At 34.9% G+C, this 22,243-nt stretch overlaps 1 non-coding gene across 1 annotated transcript; it reads right to left on the reverse strand.

The window, feature by feature from the left end:
• Window positions 1-6,537: 6,537 nt before the first annotated feature.
• Window positions 6,538-6,644, reverse strand: LOC112537101. The gene has a single exon (XR_003081019.2). It is a non-coding gene; the product is annotated as a small nucleolar RNA R71 (small nucleolar RNA).
• Between the last annotated feature and the right edge of the window lie 15,599 nt (window positions 6,645-22,243).

Below are 22,243 nucleotides of genomic sequence, written 5' to 3' on the forward strand. Positions count from 1 at the left end.
TATTCTTCTTGCTTTCAGTATTAATAAGATAATGCATTATTGATGAGACGTTGTGAATTGTGTGTTTAGATTGCTTTGTGTGATTGAGAAGTCCATTTGGCAATTGGAATTTTGAATAGCAAGAACTGGTTAATAACCGCTTAGAGATAAGGATAATTAACTAGCCGGATTAAGAATTAACAAAGCTTAATATAGGCGGATTAAAGCTTAATGCTAATTTAAGAATCAATCGTTAGGAAGAGATTCCAACTTTAGGTTATTAGGTTTAGGAATTTGGTTATCTCGAGAGAGAAACAGAATTCGGTTAAGAATTCATCCACGGGTAGCATAATTAGACACCAATCCTTTATCTTTTATTTGATTGCCAACTAGTTTAGGTTCCCTTTGGGTTTGCTTTATTGTCTCAGTTATTTTATTTATCTATTACTCCTGCATCTCCCTTAGAACTTAGCTTGTAGCTATTAATTAGTTTAGAAATTATTCATCACTCATTTTAGGTTAATATAACAAAGAACAAAGGAGTAACTCTGGGCTTTCACTTTCCGAGGAATACGACCTTGATACTCGCCATTAGTGCTAGACTGCATCGATAGGTACACTGCCTTAGATTGTAGCTAACACAAGTAGCAACCATCAAGTTTTTGACTTCTTTTGAATCTAATGCACACAAATAGACGCATAGGGTGAGTGTTAGGATCAATTCACATCCAAATGTACATAAATTCTACCTTAAAATCCCCATTTAGATGTGTGTATTCTACGCACATCAATGAGTCATTAAAGCATTTGAAAGGGAAAAGAAAGCTTAACAAATGCCATGCTAAATGGAGTGAGTTCATTGAATTCTTTCCATATGTGATCAAAGAAAAGCAAGGTCAAGATAATGTTATTGCGGATGCGTTAGCTCGAAGGTATGCAATTCTTTATACTTTGAATGCCAAATTCCTTAGTTTTGAGCATATTAAAGAAATTTATGAGCATGACTCTAATTTTGGCGATGTGTTTAATGCTTGTGAAAAAGGTGCTTTTGATAATTTTTATAGTTATGGTGGGTTTTTGTTTAAAGAAAAACATTTGTGTATTTCCATATGTTCTATGCGTGAGGTATTAGTTAGGGAAGCTCATGAGGGTGGTTTAATGGCACACTTTGGAATTGCTAAGACTTTAGATATTTTGCATGATTTTTTCTATTGGCCTAATATGAAGCGAGATGTCACTAGATTTTGTGATAGATACATTATTTGTAACACAAGCAAAGTCTAAATCTAAAGCCCAAGGCTTTTATACACCATTACTCGTGCCTAGTTCACCTTGGATTGATATTTCTATGGATTTTTTGCTTGGTTTACCTAGGTCTAGGTGTGGTAATGATTCTATATATGTTGTTGTTGATAGATTCTCTAAGATGGCTCATTTCATTCCATGTCATAAAATTGATGATGCAACATATATTTCTGACTTATTTTGTAAAGAAATTATGTGTTTGCATGGTATTGCTTATAACTATTGTTAGTAATAGGGATGCAAAGCTCTTAAGCTAACTTTGGAAGACTTTATGGGGAAATTTGGGAACTAAGTTATTGTTTTCTACTACATGTCATCCACAAACTGATGGTCAAATTGAAGTAGTTAGTAGGAGTTTAGGTACTTTGTTGAGTACTATGGTTAAAAAGAACCTAAAATCTTGGGAAGAATGTCTACTGCATATAGAGTTTGCATATAATCGTAGTGTGCATTCATCTACTCAATTATGTACTTTTGAAGTTATTTATGAATTTATTCCTTTATCTCTATTAGATATGATTCTTTTACCTTTTAGTGAATGTGTTAATCTAGATGGAAAGGAAAAGGCAGATTTTATGACGAGTTTGCATGAGAAGGTGCGTGCAAATACTGAAAGAAAGAATAAAGTTTATGCTCAACAAGCAAATAGAGGGCGTGTGAAGGTCATTTTTGAACTCGATGATTGGGTTTGGGTGCACATGCGCAAGGAAAGGTTTCCTTCACAAAGGGATTCCAAGTTACTTCCACGAGAAAATAGTCCTTTTCAAGTTCTTGAAAGGATTAATGATAATGCATATAAATTGGAATTGCCCAATGAGTATGGAATTAGTGCTACTTTTAATGTTGTTGATCTTTCATTTTTGATTTTGACATACGTGATGATTCGAGGATGAATCATGCTAAAGGAAGGACTGATGCAAATTCTATTGGCACTAGGAGTCCTACTCTAACAAGGAATCCTACTTCAACTAGGACTCAAGATCCACTTCATATCCTTAGAGGCCTAATCACAAGGTCCAAAGCTAAGAAGATAAAAGAACCTCTCAATGGGCTTATTCAAGATGTTTAGGCTAAGGACACATCAAGGCTTAAAGAGTTAGATTCACATTCAAGGCTCATTAATCTAATTCAGTTTATTGGGCTTGAATAAAACTAATATGGGATTAATGAGCATAAAGGAGCACATAAGAGAGTTTGGGCCTAATTAGCTCCACCAAAGATGGCCCATGCGTGTGGCTTAAAGAAACTAGGGTTTCTTACTCCTAATGGGTGACTACATAGTATTTTGGGAGTATTAGGACTTTGTTTTTAGTTATCTATTTTAGTTAGGATGTTTATCTCTATCCTATTTGAGTTGTAATTCCTTAATAGCTTAGAATTAGGGTTTTCTAAATCCTATAAAAGCCTAGTAGAAATTTTCAAGTTGTTGGATTGATGATTAATATATTTTGTGACTTTATGCTCTATTCTTAATTCTTATTTAGAGCTAATTTGAACTTATCAAGCAATTCATTGTTTGTGGCGTTCAGATTTGACTTATCAATTTAGAATCCACACTAAATTGTAGCATCTTCTACCTGTAATACCTTAAGTTTGATAGTTTAATATAGTTGAAGGGTCTAATGTTTCCATTGATATAGTTCTAGATAGATCTTGGGCAATTAAATCAAACTTGCATATGGGTTTAATCCTTTGATATAGGTTAGGCTCGTATCACAATGAGTCTTGATGATGCAAATCCTACTAGCTCAAGGAACCTTAGTCCAACAAGGAATCCTGACTCAACTAGGAATCCTAATCAGCAAGGAATCCTAATGATATTAGGAGTTCAAGCAACAAAGAATCCTAACTCAACTCGGAGTCCTAGTCCAACTCAAATTACAAGTCAATGAGCTTATCCAAGACATTTGGGCTAAGGAAACATCAAGGCTTGAAGAATTTCATTAATCTAATTCAGTTTATTAGGCTTGAATGAATCTAATTGGACTTAAAATACCAAAGAAGCTAAATTGGAGCATATGAAGACTTTAGGCCCAACTTGGCTTATAGTATAAGGCTCATCTATGTGACTTATGTAAATTAGGGTTTTATGGCTTATTTTGGGCGGCCATACATGCAATTTAACCTAATTAGGACTTTGTTTAAGTTATCTTTTTTAGTTAGGAAGGTTATCTTTATCCTAGATCAGATGTAAATCCTTATTAGTTAATATTTAGGGTTTTCTAAAGCTTATATAAGGCTAGTACGAATTTTGAGGTAATGAATTAAAAAGTTGAAGTTGAATTTGAATGATAATTGGTTATTAAACCTTAAAAGTTGTTTTTTGTTGTCTTTGTGTTCTTGTGTAGAATGCATGCTTAAGAAACATTCAAGTAGATTAATTATCTTTTTGTGGAGTATTTTGAAATTAGGATTTAGGAACACGTTTTCTAAATTCTAATTCTTGATCATCTTTTTAAAATATCTGTTTTCTAACCTTTCTTAGGGGTTGAACCGAATTGGTTCTTAGGGTTTTCATGTTAATGTGTTATGGGTCCGCAATTCAAAAGGGGCTCTTAAGCTTATTTATGGAGGTTCCATATTAGGCCTAATTAAAAGTTAATTAGTTTAATATACTTTAGGCTATGATAGTCAACTATAAGGCCCTATAACTATGCTTATGTATTAATTAAGTTAATGTATTAATTAAGTTAACTTAGTCTAAACAAGCCCAATTAAGGCCCAACTTAAGAGTAAGTAAGGTCTTATTGTTATAAGACTAGGTTAAATCCTATGTGTATATATATTGAGTATGATGGGCGGCTAGGGTTGTGTGTATGTGTGAAGGAGAATGATGCCACCAACACTTAATTAATTAGATTAATTAAGATTCAACCTGATACTAACCAAACTAGCACAACGAATCTTACTTCAATAAGGAGTCTTGATGATGCAAATCCTACTAGCTCAAGGAATCTTAACCTAACAAGGAGTCCTGACTCCACTAGGAATCCTAATCTAGTAAGGAGCCTGATAAGCATCATACTACACATGTTTTCATGCCCGATTGTTTACATTTTTATTCATGATTATCCCGTTTTATGTTAGAATCACCTGTCTTTTGTTTCCTTTCTCGTTTCAGGTCATTTTCGAAGGACACCATCAATAATCGAGGGAAATACGTGTGATTACGGACCAAAATCCATCAAATTGGGTGAGAACTAGCACCCCGAGGGTTTAGCATACCGGACACCTACTGCGTTGAATTACCAAGAGGCTATCCCCAATTATGCCATTTCGGCCGACTTGGTAGCCACCACGGCCTCCGGCCTGTGGTGGCTCAAAGACCGGCTTGGGCACGGCTTGGAAGGAGTCGACAGACTCCATAGATTCAACACTTTGGACTCCGGCCGTCTTTGAATCCTCGCGACTGGACTCGTGTCTTTGAATCATCAATCATCGCACTGGACTCGAATCATCCCACTGGACTCGTGTCTTGAATCAACTATATGGGCAATTTTGAGTTCTTTTGGAGAGGAGACGACTTTTGGACTCAATTCCAAGACATACACTTAATCAATTATTTCCTATACCTCAATTGTAGACCTTGAGAGATCAAAATTCATCAATTGAAGGAGGGATTTCACTTGTTCCAACATTGAATTGAAGATTAAGACAAACTTTGGGAGCATTCAAGAGGCAACTAGGGTTTGAGATTTCGAATTTGCAATTTTAGGGTTTCTCATTCAGCTTGAAAGAGAAGGGTGTACATGCCTTTAATTTGTTTTTCCTTGTTTTGTTCCCTAATTGCTTTAACCATGAACATGAGTGGCTAGATCGTTTGAATCCATTAGGGTTCACCTTTGTTGATGGATTATGCTTAATTGTTAGTTTTTATAATTGTCATTCTTGCAATCTTCTTGCTATTCAGTAATTAAAGTTTGATTCAGTTAATTTGAGACGTTGGATTAATTGTTTATTAGGTTGTTTCTTGACATTGAGAAATGCTTGTTACAACTGGACATTGAATAGTAAGAACTGGTAGTTAACACTTAGAGATAAGGTTGATTTACTCGCCGGATTAAGAACTAATAACTCTTAATAGTTTTAAATCATACTTAATGCTAATCTGTAGTAATCCAATAGGAAGAGATTCCATTAGGTTAGTGCAGGTTTAGGAATCCGGTAAGCTCGAGAGAGGAACCGGGATTCAATTCAGGATTTAGGCACGGGTAAGCAAGATCGACAATCCATAAAATCCATCATTAGAATTCCATCACTTAGGCTCCCTTTTGGGTTTGTTTCTCTCTTTGCAATTGTCTTTTGATTGTCTGTTGTTCTTCATTTACTTATTTGCACTCATAACCATTAGCTGGTACGTTAGAACTTTCACACCCTATTTCAGACTAGATAACATAGCAAACAGTAGTAACTCTAGGTTCACCAGATCTCCAGGGATACGACCTTGATACTCACTAGTGCTAGGCTGCATCGGTAGGTTCACTGCCTTAGGTGTAGGTTGCATAAAGAGCCCATCAAGTTTTTGGTGCCATTGCCGGGGAACACAGTAACGGTGAACTAGAGTGAATTGTTTTTGTGTTAATTTAGTCATTATTTGTTTATTCATTTATTCTTTATTTATTTTTTTATTTTTCTATTTTTTTTATTATTTATTATTTATTATTATATTGTTTTTGTTGATTGGTGGTTGTGTGGACTTTCGGTTTTAGGTAGTTTATGACCAGGAGCTCAAACTCGAATCTTATAGAGCCTCTATCTAATCCAGAACGATCCCTCAGACTCTTAAGGAAGAGGTTGCAATTAGAAGAGGAGGAGATTGAGGTTGAGGTACCTGTGGATAGACTAGACACGATGGAAAACCATGACCCCCAGGCCAACGACGATCAGAGGATGATGTACGAGTTTGCTCGACCATCTTTAGATAGGACAAAAACGAGTATAGTCAGGCCTGCTGTAGCGGCCAATAATTTTGAGATAAAGGTCAATGTTATCCAGATGATCCAGCAAAGCGTGCAATTTGGAGGATTGCCCAGCGAGGATCCCAATGCACATATCTCCAACTTTTTAGAGATTTGTGACACATTCAAGATAAATGGAACAACCGATGATGCCATTAGGCTGAGATTGTTTCCATTTTCCTTGACGGACAAAGCAAAGAGATGGCTGCAATCTCTTCCACAACAGACGATCACTACCTGGAAGGCGTTGGCCGAAATTTTTTTATATAAGTATTTTCCTCCCGCTAAAACTGCTAAACTTAGAAATGACATATCTTCTTTTGTGCAGTTTGATGATGAAAGCATGTACGATGCATGGGAGAGATTTAAAGATCTTTTGAGATGCTGCCCACATCACGGATTGCCGGTGTGGATGCGAGTTCGACCTTCTACGTGGGTTGAACCTTGCAACGAGGCGATGGTGGATGCCGCGGTGGGGCGCTAAACAAGAAGACGCCCGGCGGGCTCGAACTTGATAGAGGAAATGGCCATGAACAACTATCGTTGGCAATCCTCTAGAGTCGACCAGGAAGGCAGGGAGTGGTCAACCAAGTGGACTCTACAGCAACCTTGGCGAGCTCAAGTGGAGCTTCTAGCCAAGAAGATCGACCAACTCCGGATGCCGATTCATGCAAATGAACGTTGGTCGCGGGTTTTGTGGTGGCCCGCATTCACGGTCGACTGTCGCGGGAGGTATGTTTGCTTCATCCTCTACTACTTTTCCATCTAATTCGCTATGTCTTCCGATGTTGAACAGTTGATTATATGGGGAATGCCCCAAGGCGTGAACGATCCTTACAAAGAATACATACAACCCCCGGGTGGCGCAATCATCCCAACTTCAGTTTGGAGGAACAATAACGCTCTGTGGTCCACCTGGTTTTCGGAGACTTCATCGGCAGCAACATTCATCTGGGCCTGCACAAGCTCCTCCTCTACCAGAAAATAAGTCAAATTTAGAGGAGCTTATGATGAAGTTTGTGACGTCTATAGAGATGAGGTTCCAAAGAACCGATAGTGCACTTAGGAACCAGCAGGCCTCGATTCAGAACTTGGAGACCCAGATTGGCCAAATCTCTAAGATGTTGTCTGAAAGGCAGCAAGGAGCGCTCCCGAGCACCACTGAGTCTAACCCGAGGGAGCACGTGAACGCCATCACTTTGCATTCAGGTAAGTTAGTTTCAGCTCCTTCTAAGCCTGTTTTTGATGACGCCACTATTGATATGCAGGTTAAGGCAAGCAGTAAGGTTAGGGAACCTGAGGGACAAAAGGTGAAATCAATTCCAGTCAGGGAATATCAACCTAAGATTCCTTATCCTGCTAGAGCTAAACAAGCAGAGGCGAAAGAGTAGTTCAGTAAGTTTTTAGATATTTTTAGACAACTGCATATTAACTTGCCTTTTATTGATGCATTGGAGCAGATGCTGAAGTATGCTAAGTTCTTAAAGGACATACTTAGCAGAAAAAAGAAGTTGAAGGAGGTCGCCTATGTTTAGCTTAATGAGGAGTGCTCAGCGGTGTTTCAGAGCAAGTTGCCAGAGAAACGTCACGATCCAGGGAGTTTCACTATTCCCTGCACTTTAGGTAATTTATGTGTTAATGATGCATTAGCTGATTTGGGGGCTAGCATAAATGTCATGCCCACTAGTTTGTTCAATAAGCTAGGTTTGGGGGAGGCAAAATCCACTAGGATGTGCATTCAATTAGCTGACCGTTCTATTAAGCTTCCTAGGGGAATTATGGAAAATGTGCTAGTTAAGGTAGATAAGTTCATATTTCCTGTGGACTTTGTGGTTTTGGATATGGACAATGAGCATGGTTTACCATTAATTTTGGGGAGACCTCTCCTTGCCACAACTAGAGCTAAAATAGACGTATTTGAGGGGAAGTTAGAACTTAATGTAGGGGACGACTGTGTCACTTTTAGTTTACCCTCATTTGATAGTTCTTCTACCGACCATGTTCATGCCGTTTGTTGTATTGATGGAATTGATCTTGCATGTAATACACAACCACAAGATGTACAAATGGATGATGCTATACATGTTTCTTCCCCTACTAGTATGAGTTATTCATCTGAAAAAAATAACTTGTATCAATATGAGACTTTGTGCTGTGATAGACCCGAGAAGGGTAGTTGCAAGTTTGTTTTTGACAGGTCACTTAGCCGGAATTCGGAGTGGATGAATGGACATCCCAAATCGGTCCAGAGAGCACCTCCTTGGTCATCTAATCGCACACATCGAACCTTTTCATTGCGCTTATATGCCTCGAGCCCCAACTTACATTGAGCCTACCTTCTTAATTTGCCCGCGATGCAGGAATGCTGATCTAGAGTCCAGCTAGACGACTCGAACAAAAAGAAGCGCCTTCGGGAGGCATTCCCGAATCTATTTTTACTTTCTGAATTTTTGGACATTTTTTTTTTATTTTATGTAGTCATTTGCAGTTAGATATTTCAGTCTGTTGTTAGTAAGTTTGATTTTGAGGAGATGCTATCTTATTGAACCTTTTACTAGATGTTGCTTGGAATGTGTTTATTCTTGAATTTTGCAGGAGTTAGCCTACTTGATGCTCGTATGTAATTTTGAGGACTAACATATTTTGAAGTGTTAAAGTACACATCAAGGGCAGTATCTAGTAGACTTTCTAGTTTTTATCTCTTTTTGTCATCTTGTTTCTCTCTTAGTTTTCTAATTTCTTTTATGGACTCCCATAATTAGCTTCATTTTACGTATTTTATTCCTTTTATTTTGGAGTGCCTACCTTGTTCACACTGAGGACAGTGTTTTTCACAAGTGTGGGGTAGGTACCGTAGATTTGTGCAGATACCAATTTTATCTTTGCTATTTTTATCTTGTTTTAATATCCCTTATTGATTCAGTCCATTCATTATTACTGTCCTTATCTTGAGTTTTGTTTTAATCGAGTAGTTAATGATTTTCTCCTTTGAATGGATTCTCTTATAGCTTTTATCGAACCTTGTTGGAAGAAGGCAATGAACAAATCTCTTAATTACAATCCAACCAGGTAAAACTGGTATTTTTCCTTAAATTCTTCCATTTTACTTTATCTTAGATGTAGAACACTGTTAATATTGTTGCTTATTATTGTGATTGACTGTTTAAACTTTGGTTTGAGAATTCATGCAATTTTAACCCACTCAAATGGCGAGATTTTGAGCCAATTGGTGCATTACTATTATGCTCCTTTTCTTTCATCAGTGAGCATTGTACAGAATCTCTGTTTCTAGAACATGCTTTACGATATCTTTTGAGATTACATGAATTGTCAATAATCGTGAGATGATTTGGGCACTTAGGATTTACACAATTTGGCCAAAAAGCCTAACCCTGTTTTTCCCTTAGTGAACCAATTTTGAGCCTTAGCCTTTCCTTTCATGATAATAATAACAGTGACACTCATTTTATCACTTCTATTCATTTGACCATTCTTTCTACCATTGTTGCTGGAAATTATGTAAGTTTATACTGCATTTTATTTTGGATCAATCTGCAATCATATATTTCACTAAGTTGCTAGATTTTTCATAGATGCTCCCTTCAATAAAAAGTTAAAAAATAAAATAAAAAAAATAAAAAAATAAAAAAATTTATTCAGTCTTATTGTATGTGTCAATAACCAACAACCCCTACATAAGCTGTTGTAATATATATACATAGTATATATATATTCAATAAAAAAAAAAAAAAAGAGTATTAATTTAGTTCATTTTGAGCATCATCTTATTTTTAGAGCAACTTAGTGTTCATTTTGGTACAACACTTGATCCTTCGTTACTTTCTTGCATTACTTGCTTAACTTCCACCAACTTGTAGCCTACTTTCCATATTTATACGTACCCTACCTTAACCGCATTACAACCTGGCTCAAGACCCTTTGATCATGATTATTGATTATTTTGTAGTAATGGAGATTGGATCTATAAGCAAGCCTATGGTAAGCACCTTTTCTGTATTTTTGCGTTGAGAGCTTGGCGATCTTCTTTCACCTATATACACTTGTGTGTTTTGAGTGACATCTTGTGAGGCATGGTTCTCAATTTCTCAATTTAGATGGTTTATCATTTTAACTTTAGCAACTTTATTAAGTTTGTTCTCTCTCTTAAGGATTTAGTGATTTGGGGATTTTAGGAAAAATCATTATGGAGTTTTGAAATTTGTTTTGAGCTAACCTACTGCAATACATTGGATTGAGTTATTTGGTATTTGTTTGAGGAGTGAGTTGTTGATTGCTTGAGGACAAGCAAAAGTTTAAGTGTGGGGTAATTTGATAAGCATCATACTACACATGTTTTCATGCCCGATTGTTTACATTTTTATGCATGATTATCCCGTTTTATGCTAGAATCACCTGTCTTTTGTTTCCTTTCTCGTTTCAGGTCATTTTCGAAGGACACCATCAATATTCGAGGGAAATACGTGTGATTACAGACCAAAATCCATCAAATTGGGTGAGAACTAGCACCCCGAGGGTTGAGCACGGCTGGACTCAAGAGGCTATCCCCAATTGTGCCATTTCGACTTGGGCACGGCTTGGAAGGAGTCGGACCTGATAGACTCCGTGGTCAATCATCACGACTGGACTCGGCCATGCTGAATCAACTATATGGGCAATTTTGAGTTCTTTTGGAGAGGAGACGATTTTTGGACTCAATTCCAAGACACACACTTAATCAATTATTTCCTATACCTCAATTGTAGACCTTGAGAGATCAAAATTCATCAATTGAAGGAGGGATTTCACTTGTTCCAACATCGAATTGAAGATCAAGACAAACTTTGGGAGCATTCAAGAGGCAACTAGGGTTTGAGATTTCGAATTTGCAATTTTAGGGTTTCTCATTCAGCTTGAAAGGGAAGGGTGTACATGCCTTTAATTTGTTTTTCCTTGTTTTGTTCCCTAATTGCTTTAACCATGAACATGAGTAGCTAGATCTTTTGAATCCATTAGGGTTCACCTTTGTTGATGGATTATGCTTAATTGTTAGTTTTTATAATTGTCATTCTTGCAATCTTCTTGCTATTCAGTAATAAAAGTTTGATTCAGTTAATTTGAGACATTGGATTAATTGTTTATTAGGTTGTTTCTTGACATTGAGAAATGCTTGTTACAACTTGACATTGAATAGTAAGAACTGGTAGTTAACACTTAGAGATAAGGTTGATTTACTCGCCGGATTAAGAACTAATAACTCTTAATAGTTTTAAATCATACTTAATGCTAATCTGTAGTAATCCGATAGGAAGAGATTCCATTATGTTAGTGCAGGTTTAGAAATCCGGTAAGCTCGAGAGAGGAACCGGGATTCAATTTAGGATTTAGGCACGGGTAAGCAAGATCGTCAATCCATAAAATCCATCTTTAGAATTCCATCACTTAGGCTCCCTTTTGGGTTTGTTTCTCTCTTTGCAATTGTCTTTTAATTGTCCGTTGTTCTTCATTTACTTATTTGCACTCATAACCATTAGCTGGTACGTTAGAACTTTCACACCCTATTTCAGACTAGATAACATAGTAAACAGTAGTAACTCTAAGTTCACCCGATCTCCAAGGATACGACCTTGATACTCACTAGTGCTAGGCTGCATTGGTAGGTTCACTGCCTTAGGTGTAGGTTGCATAAAGAGCCCATCAGAGCCCTGATGGCATTAGAAATTCCAGCAACAAAAGGAATCTAAATTCATCTAGGAGTCATTATCTGATTCAAATTACAAGTCAATGATCTTATCCAAGACATTTGGGCTAAGGACACATAATTAGATTGAAGTTCAATTTAGTTTATTGGGCTTGAATGAATCTAATTTGGCTTAAAGAGACTAAAGAAGCTGAATTGGAGCGTGTGAAGACTTTGGGCATACCTTGGCTTATGTTGTGAGGCCCATCTACATGACTTATATAAATTAGGATTTTATAGCTTATGTTGGGCAGCCACACATGTATTTTAACCTAATTAGTACTTTGTTTAAGTTATCTATTTTAGCTAGGAAGGTTATCTTTATCCTAGATGAGATGTAAATCCTTATTAGTTAAGATTTAGGGTTTTGTGAGCCCTATATAATGCTAGTATGAATCTTGATATAGGGAATTAAGTTAAAGTTGAATGATAATTGGTATTTTTACCTTAAAGATTGTTTGCTTTGTCTTTGTGTTCTTATGTAGAATGCATGGTTAAGAAACATTCAATATATTGATCATTTTCTTATGGAGTGTTTCAAAATTGGGACTTAGGAACAAGTTTTCTAAATTCTAATTCTTAATCATCTTTCTAAGTAATCTGTTTTCTAACCTTTCTTAGAGGTTGAACCGAATTGATTCTTGGGGTTTTGATGTTAATGTGTCGGGAGTCCGCATTGCAAAAAGAGTTCTCAAGCTTATTCATGGAGGTTCCATATCATTTGATATCAGAGCTTTGGCTCTAGATCAAGTTTTATCCTTTCATATTTTCATTATTCAATTCTGATTACTTATGTTTCTTTATTCTTTCTTTTAATTCGATACTTATTATTGTTCTTTGTTTGTCTTTTATTTTGAATTTGTTTTCTATCAAATTGGATTCGACCTTTGTTAGTTTTTAAAAAAAGAAATAAGAAAATATTCATTTGGGTGAATTAATGTTGTCCTTTTTTGTATATTCATTTATTAAGATAGTAATTCATCATTACATTTTGTTCTTATATGTTTTATTGTGTTTAGGTTTAATCTTGTTAATTAAGTCTAGTTTTTTCTTCTTCTTGTAGTGTCATTTATTTTGATTTGTTTTGAGTGTTAGACAAGCCAGTTGTGTGTGAGAGATGTATTATCAATACGAGGATTTTCATGAGCAACAAAGGGACAACTTGTTTCATACAAGATGTCATGTACAAGGTAAGACATGCCATGTCATTATTGATAATGGTAATTATACAGACATTGCTAGCACTTTAATGGTAGAAAATTAGGATTGAATCTCATTCCACATCCAAAACCTTATAAGTTATTATGGTTAAACAATTATAGTGAGATAAAAGTGAATAAACAAGTTATTGTGGCTTTCAGTATTGGGAGGTATTCAGATGAAGTGCTATGTGATGTAGGGCCAATGCATGCTAGCCATATCTTGCTTGGTATTCTATGGCAGTTTGATAGAAGGATTATCCATTATGGGTTCCTTAATAGGTACTCTTTTGTAAAAGGTGGGAGAAAAGTCACACTTACACTACTTTCAGCAAAAGAAGTGTATGAAGACCAATGCAAAATGGAAAAGTGAGAGTAAAGGCTGAAAAGAATGAGATAGAAAATAAAAAGAGTGCTTTAGAGAGTGAAAATAAAAAGAGTGTTTTGGACAGTGAAAACAAAAAGATTGATGACTTAGAGGAGTTACAATGCTCTATCAAAGTCAACGAAGATTCTAAAGGCATGATAAAGCAAGATGGTGAAAAAGATAATAATTTGCAACTTTTGGGCAAAACCGAAGATGAAGAGATCATTATTAAAGAAGAAGCAAAGGTTAAGCTAGTGAAGAATGAAGATGTTTTGCGTGATGCCATTGAGCCAATTGAACATGTTGATTTTATTGGCATTAAAAGTATTATTTGTTCTAAAGTTCCTCTAACAACTTTTGTGAAAGATTTGTAGGTTGATAATGAGATAGTATTGTTCTTGAAAATTATATGTTTGCTTCTTTTACAATATTCGGGCAAGATTCAAGGATGAATCTTTTCAAAGAAAGGGGAAATAATACAAACCAAACTAGCACAACGAATCCTGCTCCAATAAAAAGTCTTGATGATGCAAATCCTACTAGCTCAAGGATCTTAATATAATAAGGAGTCCTGACTCCACTAGAAATTCTAATCCAGCAAGGAGTCTTGATGGTAGTAGGAGTCCCAACAACGAAAGGAATCCTAATTCAACTAGGAGTCCTAATCCGACTCAAATTACAAGTCAATAAGCTTATCCAAGACATTTGGGCTAAGGACACATAATTGGATTTAAGTTTAAGGTTCATTAATCTAATTCAGTTTATTGGGCTTGGATGAATCTAATTAGGCTTAAAAAGACCAAAGAAGATGAATTGGAGCATATGAACAGTTTGGACCTAGCTTGGCTTATGTTGTGAGGCCCATCTACATGACTTATGTAAATTAGGATTTTATGGCTTATTTTGGGTGGCCCCACATGTATTTTAACTTAATTAGGACTTTGTTTAAGTCACCTATTTTAGTTAGGAAGGTTATCTTTATCCTAGATGAGATGTAAATCCTATTAGTTAAGATTTAGGATTTTTTGAGCCCTATGTAATGCTAGTACGAATTTTGATGTAGGAGATTAAGTTAAAGTTGAAGGATAATTCATATTTTTACCTTAAAGCTTGTTTTCTTTGTCTTTGTCTTCTTGTTGATGTGAATCCAAGTTCAAAGCTTAAAGAGATCCAAGATCCATTAATAGTACAAGAAGGCCCAATCACAAGGTCCAAATCCAAGAAGCTTCAACAAGCCATATTGGGTTTAATTAGGGACATTTGGAAAGCCTAAGAACTTCAACCCAATAAGGCATCCATGGAGGCCCAAGGAATAATATTTAACTTGTTTTCATGTTAATAACAATTAGGGTTACATGTAGCCACCATACAAGTTAATGTGGTAATTAATACCAAGTAATGGCTATCAATGTGGGTAGTGGTTATTAAGAGCCACCATATACAAGTTAATGGGGTAATCAATACTAAGTAATGGCTATTAGTGTGGATAGTGGTTACTAAGGCCATTTAAGAGTAAAAGTAATCCTATGTGTGTGAGTCTATTTTAGTAGTGTGTGCATGGACTTGTACTCTATATAAACAAGTCCTTTTCTCTTTCTTTGAGAGCATGATCGAATTTGATATATGAAATTTTGTTTGAGTTTTATTGTGAGGAATTTTGTCTTTAATTTCTTGCTTGAACTTTGCGACTTATCAAGCTTTATTCTAGCTTGTGGTGTCAAAATCTAAATCTTTATTTTTCTTGTTATTTATCAAACTTTCTTGTTTGTGGCATAAGAGGAAATTCAAAGTCTATCTTAGTATCTTTATCCTTGTTGGTAAAGGGGTTAAGTAGCATCCATCTTCTAACTTCAATCTTTGAACGATCCGAATTTGTGGATTAAATTGGTAATTTCTAGTTTTCTTCTAATTCAACTTATCATAGTATTTTTGCTATTGGGGTGTTAATTGATGAAACCTACAATTTCCATCACTTGTGTAGAAGGCATGCTTAAGAAACATTCAACTAGACTGATCATCTTCTTATGGAGTGTTTCGAAATTAGGATTTAGGAACAAGTTTTCTAAATTCTAATTCTTGATCATCTTTCTAAGTAATCTGTTTTCTAACCTTTCTTAAGGGTTGAACTGAACTGGTTCTTGGGATTTTTATGTTAACGTGTCGAGGGTTCGCAATTCGAAAGGGGTTCTCAAGCTTATTCATTGAGGTTCCATATCACAGTCTAGCTTGGAACTAGTATTCACTCCTCATCATCTCCACTCTCTCTCTTGTGAAGGATTGTTGATAGGAGATTCCAACTTTGACACTTATGTGGATTACCATTAGAGGCTGGTCATTTTAGTAGGTTTAAAGTGCATCAATCATGCAGATTTAACAAAGCAGAAAGCACTCCTTAGAATAGGCTGGAAACGCCCTTTGTAAGCCTTCTCCATCTTTTGCTTGTTTTTATGTGCTATGACTATCTAAATCAATAAGATCCTTGGTGGAAATTAAGAAAAATTTTAAATTTCTTCTGTTGCACCTTTACTTATGTTTTAAATTCCAATTCCTAACAATTATATCAGAGCCTCCATTGATTAATTTAGTCATAATAGTTACATAATAATTAATTGATTATAAGGATGCAAATCTAGAATTTCTAGGCGGTTTTAGAGTTTCCATTGGTTGGCATAGCTATACTTCAAATATTTAGGTGATTCTTATTGCATATGAACTATAATTGATAAAAATTTATGATATGGAGATTTTTAGAATTTTCGGATCTCGTTTGATTAGGGTTTGGGTGTTCAAAAAACTATGCCATCTGCATAAACAACTTTTAATGTGATCAACAACATCTAATCTTTTATCAAATTTGGATGGGAAAATTAATTGAAATAATTTCATGGGTAATTGTTACAGGAATTTTTAAATGTTCAAAATTCGTTCAAAACAATTTGGAATTGGATTCTTGATGATCAAAGCAAAACTATGCACAAACTACACATTCTAAGGCTTTCGCATGTGTATGTGTATATGGAATTTGATTGGATTTGATTTGATTTTGGGCAGCGATGAATATGATTTAGAAGAGGAATAATGAATCTCTAGATTTCTGAAAATTTAAGGTTTGATCTTCATGAACACCATATATACACACAATATACAAATCAAGTGTTGATTTGATGAGTTATATGCATAGTATGAGTTGCTTGTTGGAATTTGACACATGTGTGGTTCTTGATCTAATGGCAAGCCTTTTGAGGAAGAACATCAAATATAGATCATGCATAAGATGAGTTCTTGAAGCAATCTTGAAGGTTGATTTGAATCTTGATCATGTTTCTTGCATAGTTGCTTTGTTTCTTAATGATTGCCATGTGAATCTTCATTATCTTGAATTGTTTGATAGAAAATTTCATTTTCTTGATGCTAGATCTTGATGAAATCAATTAATTCTGGAATTAATGTGATTAATTAGCCTTGTTAGGTCTTTAAATCTTGTTAAATAAGAAGTGTCCTTGTTTGTAGGGATTTCTAAATGAAGTATCCTAGTTGGCATGTGACTTCTTGTCTTAAGACATATCCTAGTTGTCTTAGGATTATAATTACTTGTCCTAATATGTTTAGTAGATTAATTAAAAGGTTTTCTTTAATTAATACAAGTACTATAAATATTTTCGGACAAGGACTTTTAATATTAGAATCCTAGTTGGACTAGGAAGTTGTCTAGATTAAGACAAGAGTTTGACTGTTGTCCTAAAATTTAGACATGGCCAAAAATTTAAGGAATTAGAGGAGAATTTTATTTTGTAAATTTGATTTGATTAAAGAAAGTTTCTTATTAATTTTTGTTAACCTAGGACTTAGGTCTTAATTAAGACATAGTTTGACTTTATGTCTTAATGTTTAACTTTATGTTATAAAATTAAAATTAAGGATATTTTAAAGGGAATTAGTTATTAATTAAATCTGATTTAATTAATTTTAATTCTTTACAAATTTCTTCAAGATTAAATTTTGGTGTCCTAATATGACTAGAATTAGTAAAGTTTGTTTGGTCAAAGGTTAACTTTATGTCCTATTTTTTTTGTTTTGGCCGAAAATTATACTCTAAAATATGGAGAATTTTTTTAATATGATTTAATTATTTTAAATTTTCACACTCCGGTTAGCCCTAGTTGCTTGCAATGATTAAATAATTTGAATTTATGCTATCTTGATTCTTTTATATGCTTTATCTACTATGATTATATTTGGCATGATGGATGGTTATGAACTATAAAGAGTAATATGATTGTGTTGAATGTTTTGATTTGGTATTTTTGAAATAAGGATTACATTTCTTCCCTTTCTCTAAATTTCTATAGGTTGTAAAATTCTTTTCTCATCTAACTCCCCTTGAATGCAACTCAAGGTTTCTTTAACTCTTATGTAAATATTATATATAGTTTTAGATTAGTTAGATAGAATTTTATTTTGTAATCCGGGTGGAGATATGGCACTAAATGGAGATGAAGGGGGATATTGCTTCAAGACATGGAGATTATGAAGGCAATACCTAAGTTTTTACCATCTAGTTATCTTTGATGGCTTGAGATAACTAGTTTAAAAATTCCATAATCATCCATAGTAGTTTGGCATTCTTAACTTATATTATATATGTGATGTATGATATATGCATGATCATGCCAAAGCATGAAACCTTTACATTTGATATTTGTATGTTCATACCAAAGCATGAGACCTTAATCACTACTTTTTAACAAATTCCTTATTCAATATTACGTCACATATTAAGGACATGATTAAGTTGCCTTCCATAATTAAAATATGAATGAAAACTTTATTCATAGGCTAATTTGTTAGGCATACCCAAGGTTACCTATTAGCTTAGCATGTTCTTTATTTTAATTGATGGGTCTTACTTAACTATCTTATATAATTTGGATGGGCTTACTCATGATTATATGAAGGTAGAGGCATGAATTAGGTGAAACATATATGATGTTTGGAACATCATAAAATATGTTTAGATAAACGCCATTGTCACCTAATTGATCTAGAAGTTGTATAGAGATATAATTAACAAATAATTATCTATCTAATTTATTTTAATATGGTTTATTGGGCATACTCAAGGTCATATTAAAATAGATGGGATTATAGCTCGCTAGGATAGCTAAATTGTTAGCATCCCAAAATAAGGGCTATTAATTTGTATAAAAAATAGTGGGAGTTAAGTAATTGGTTGCAAGACCTTTACTGGTTACTTGTATAAACTAACTTATATTCGTTTATCTTTATATTGGAAGGTTGTAAGAAAAGATGAGTGGTAATTTATCTTTGCATAATATCCTTGACACCAACAAGCTTACTAGGATGAACTTTCTTGATTGGCATTGCAATGTGAGAATTGTTCTCAAACAAGAGAAGAAGCTTTATGTGCTAGACACACCTGCATTGCATCCCCCTGTCGAAAATGCACCCGAGGAGGTGGTCTAAGAGTATAAAAAGTGTCAAGAAGAGAATGACCAAGTTGTTTATGTGATTTTAGGAAGTATGATTTTCAAACTACAAAGACAACATGAAAATCTGGATGCTCAAATTATCATCTTAATTTGAAGGAAATGTTTGATGAGTAATCAAGGATTGAAAGGTATGAGACCTCAAAGGAATTGTTCCGATGCAAGATGGCCAAAGGTGCATCTATGAATGCACATGGGCTAAAGATGCTTGGATCTATTGAACATCTAGGGCGTTTTGGTTTTATTAATATGTTAAAGACTGTTTAGATTAATTAAGATTTAACCGAGCTTGGAACTAGCATTCATTCCTCATCATCTCCACTCTCTCTCTTATGAAGGATTGTTCATAGGATATTCGAAGCTTGTATGAATTACCATTAGAGGCTGGTCATTTAAGTAGCTTTCAAGTGCATAAATCACCCTTGAAGAATCAAGAATCAAGAATCAATAAAGCAAGAAGCACTCCTTGTAATAGGGGGCACACACCTTTTGTAAGCCTTTTCCATCTTTTGCTTGTTTTTGTGTGTTATGACTATCTAAATCAATGAGATCCTTGATGGGAATTAAGAAAAATTTTAAATTGCTTCCATTGCACCTTTAATTATGTTTTAATTTCAATTCCCAATAGTATATGCATCCCAAAAATCAAAATGCACGCATTCCGCATGGATTTCAAGAAGTCAACATGATTTCTCCCTTATGCACATGGAGTTGCATCCCATCCTGCTTGATCATCAAGTAACAAACCCAATTCCACTGGTCAAGCTTGACAATTGTGTTCCCATGAATCCATGCACCAATCCCTATGTCATCAGCAGTCCTCGTCCCTCGATTCTCATCATTCACTCTTTCCTCTAAAAGATTCATCTGCAATCATTTGGAGAATGATATCAATACCATATCAACCAATTTTCTTTCTTCGCATTTGTCCAAGCATTGGATCGGTGCCTATGATTGTCGGTTGCATACGCTTTCACTCGACATTTGTGTTTATGCTTGCCAAAGAATATCAAACCATCATACTAGATAGAGATTTGAAAGAGACACGAATAAAATGATTATGTACGTAGGATTTCAGATCCGATAAGGAAAGAAATCACAAGTTCTTTGTTCACTTCCATATGGCTAAGCGTAACTACCAAATCAAATTGATTTAAACACAAGTGTTGACAAAGAACCAAAAGAAAGGAAGGATGTGAGCGATAATTCTATATTCGCTAGCGTGAGTCTTGATAAGTTCGCAAAGTTCTTGAAAGAACCCGTAACATGATTTTCCAGAAGGTAGAAAACTGAAATAATATACTCACTAGCCTGAAGTATTTAGTTGCATGTGGCTTTTATAGTGTGAAAGTCCTTATTCTATAAGAAGAATAAACTAGAATCCAAATATGAATAAATAAAGATCAATAAACAAAAATCAAATCAAGAACTAGAGAGGAGTTGACCGGTCAACAACTCTGGTAGTCGTAAATTTTAGGAGCTAGCTTAACGAAAATAAGGGGAAATTCGCGTGGCCTACCTACTGGGTACAAATTAAATTATTATATTTGTCCCAAACATCAAAATGCGTGCATTCCCGCTTGGATTAATCGAAAGCAACATGATTTCTCCCTCATGCACATGGATTTATGTCTCTTCCTTCTTGATCATGTAGCCACACCCCTATGCCACCGATCAAGCTTGTCAATTGTGTTCCTATGATTTCTTATGATAATCCTTGTGCCATCAAGAGTCCTTGTGCCTAGAGGAACAAGAAATGATTGAGACCCGAATGGTGGAAATCTCAAATCAGAATATTAGGATGTTCCTCGACTCTCGGTGTTCCCTCATTCCTCTAAAAGAATCATCTGTGATTATTCAGAGAATGATATCAATACTCGATCAACTAATTTTCTTCTTCACATTTTTCTAAGCATTACACTGGTGCCTATAATCATTGTTTCCATGCGCTTTCACTCAATACTCGTGATTATGCTCACCAAATAACACCAAACCATCATAATAGATATAGATTACAAATACACGCAGAAAAGAAACGAATAAAATGAGAAAATAGGTAGGATTTTGGATCCAATAAGGAATAAATTACAAGTTCTTTATTCTCTTCCATATGGCTAAGCATAAGGATCAAATCGAATTGATTTAAACACAAGGGTAGACAAAGAACACAAAAAGAAAACAAAGAACATGAGCAATAAGTCTATGTTCGCTAGCCTGAGTCTTCATAATTCTGCAAAGTTCTTGAAGGAACCCATAACTTTATTTGCCATAAGATAGAAAACTGAAATGATTTGTTGGGACACATATAATGAAGTAATTTAGGTCAGAATGTTATTATGTAAGCCCACATGAACTTTTTCCTGTTTTCGTTAAGCTAGCTCATAAAATTTAGGACTACAAAACTTGTTTACCAGTTAACTCCTCTCTGGTTCTCCTAGTCCCGTGAGGAGTCCTACTTCCACTAGGAATCCTAATCCAACTAGGGTTGTACACGAGCCACTAAAATATGATGGACCAATGACTAGAGCTCGCATGAAGAAGTTCAAGGATACTTTAGGAGTGTTCATGAAGCAAGAGTTGAATCTTGGGTTGGAGATCTAAAGCCTAAGTTGGATTTGGTTTAATCAAGACAATGGGCCTCAAGATACTCTTATCAACTTAATTCAATATATGGAGACATGAACAAGTCAAAATAGGCCCACAATAAATAAGTCAAGCTAATTGGAGTCTAATACTCAAGAATGGGCCGCTTATTACATGTTACTTAAGCCCAAATGTCATGTTTATTATATGGACTAGGGTTGGACGAATTTTAGGAGTATTTGTTCATTTAAAGAAGTCTTTTAATAGTTAGGATTCTTATTTTAAGTTATCCTTTTAGTTTAGGACTTCTATTCCTAGTCTTATTATTATTTGCTTTCTTATCATTATAGAATTCGGTTATCTTAAGGCCTATATAAGCTAGTCCGGATTTCTATGTAAAGGGAGTTGTTGAATATTGATTATTTTGGAGTTAATTCTCTTCTTTTGTTATTTATGAACTTGGTGAATTTATTAAGTGAAGGCTTGGTATTTTACAAACTTAGTTTAATCTAAACTTTTGTTTATGTTAAACAACCTTTTATTCTTTATAATTAAGGTTCTTAAGTACAAGTTAATTAAGGGTCTTGTTGGGAGTTAAAGTTCCTTTA

This window comes from Ricinus communis, chromosome 2, assembly GCF_019578655.1.
Source record: "Ricinus communis isolate WT05 ecotype wild-type chromosome 2, ASM1957865v1, whole genome shotgun sequence".
Taxonomy (NCBI): domain Eukaryota; kingdom Viridiplantae; phylum Streptophyta; class Magnoliopsida; order Malpighiales; family Euphorbiaceae; genus Ricinus; species Ricinus communis.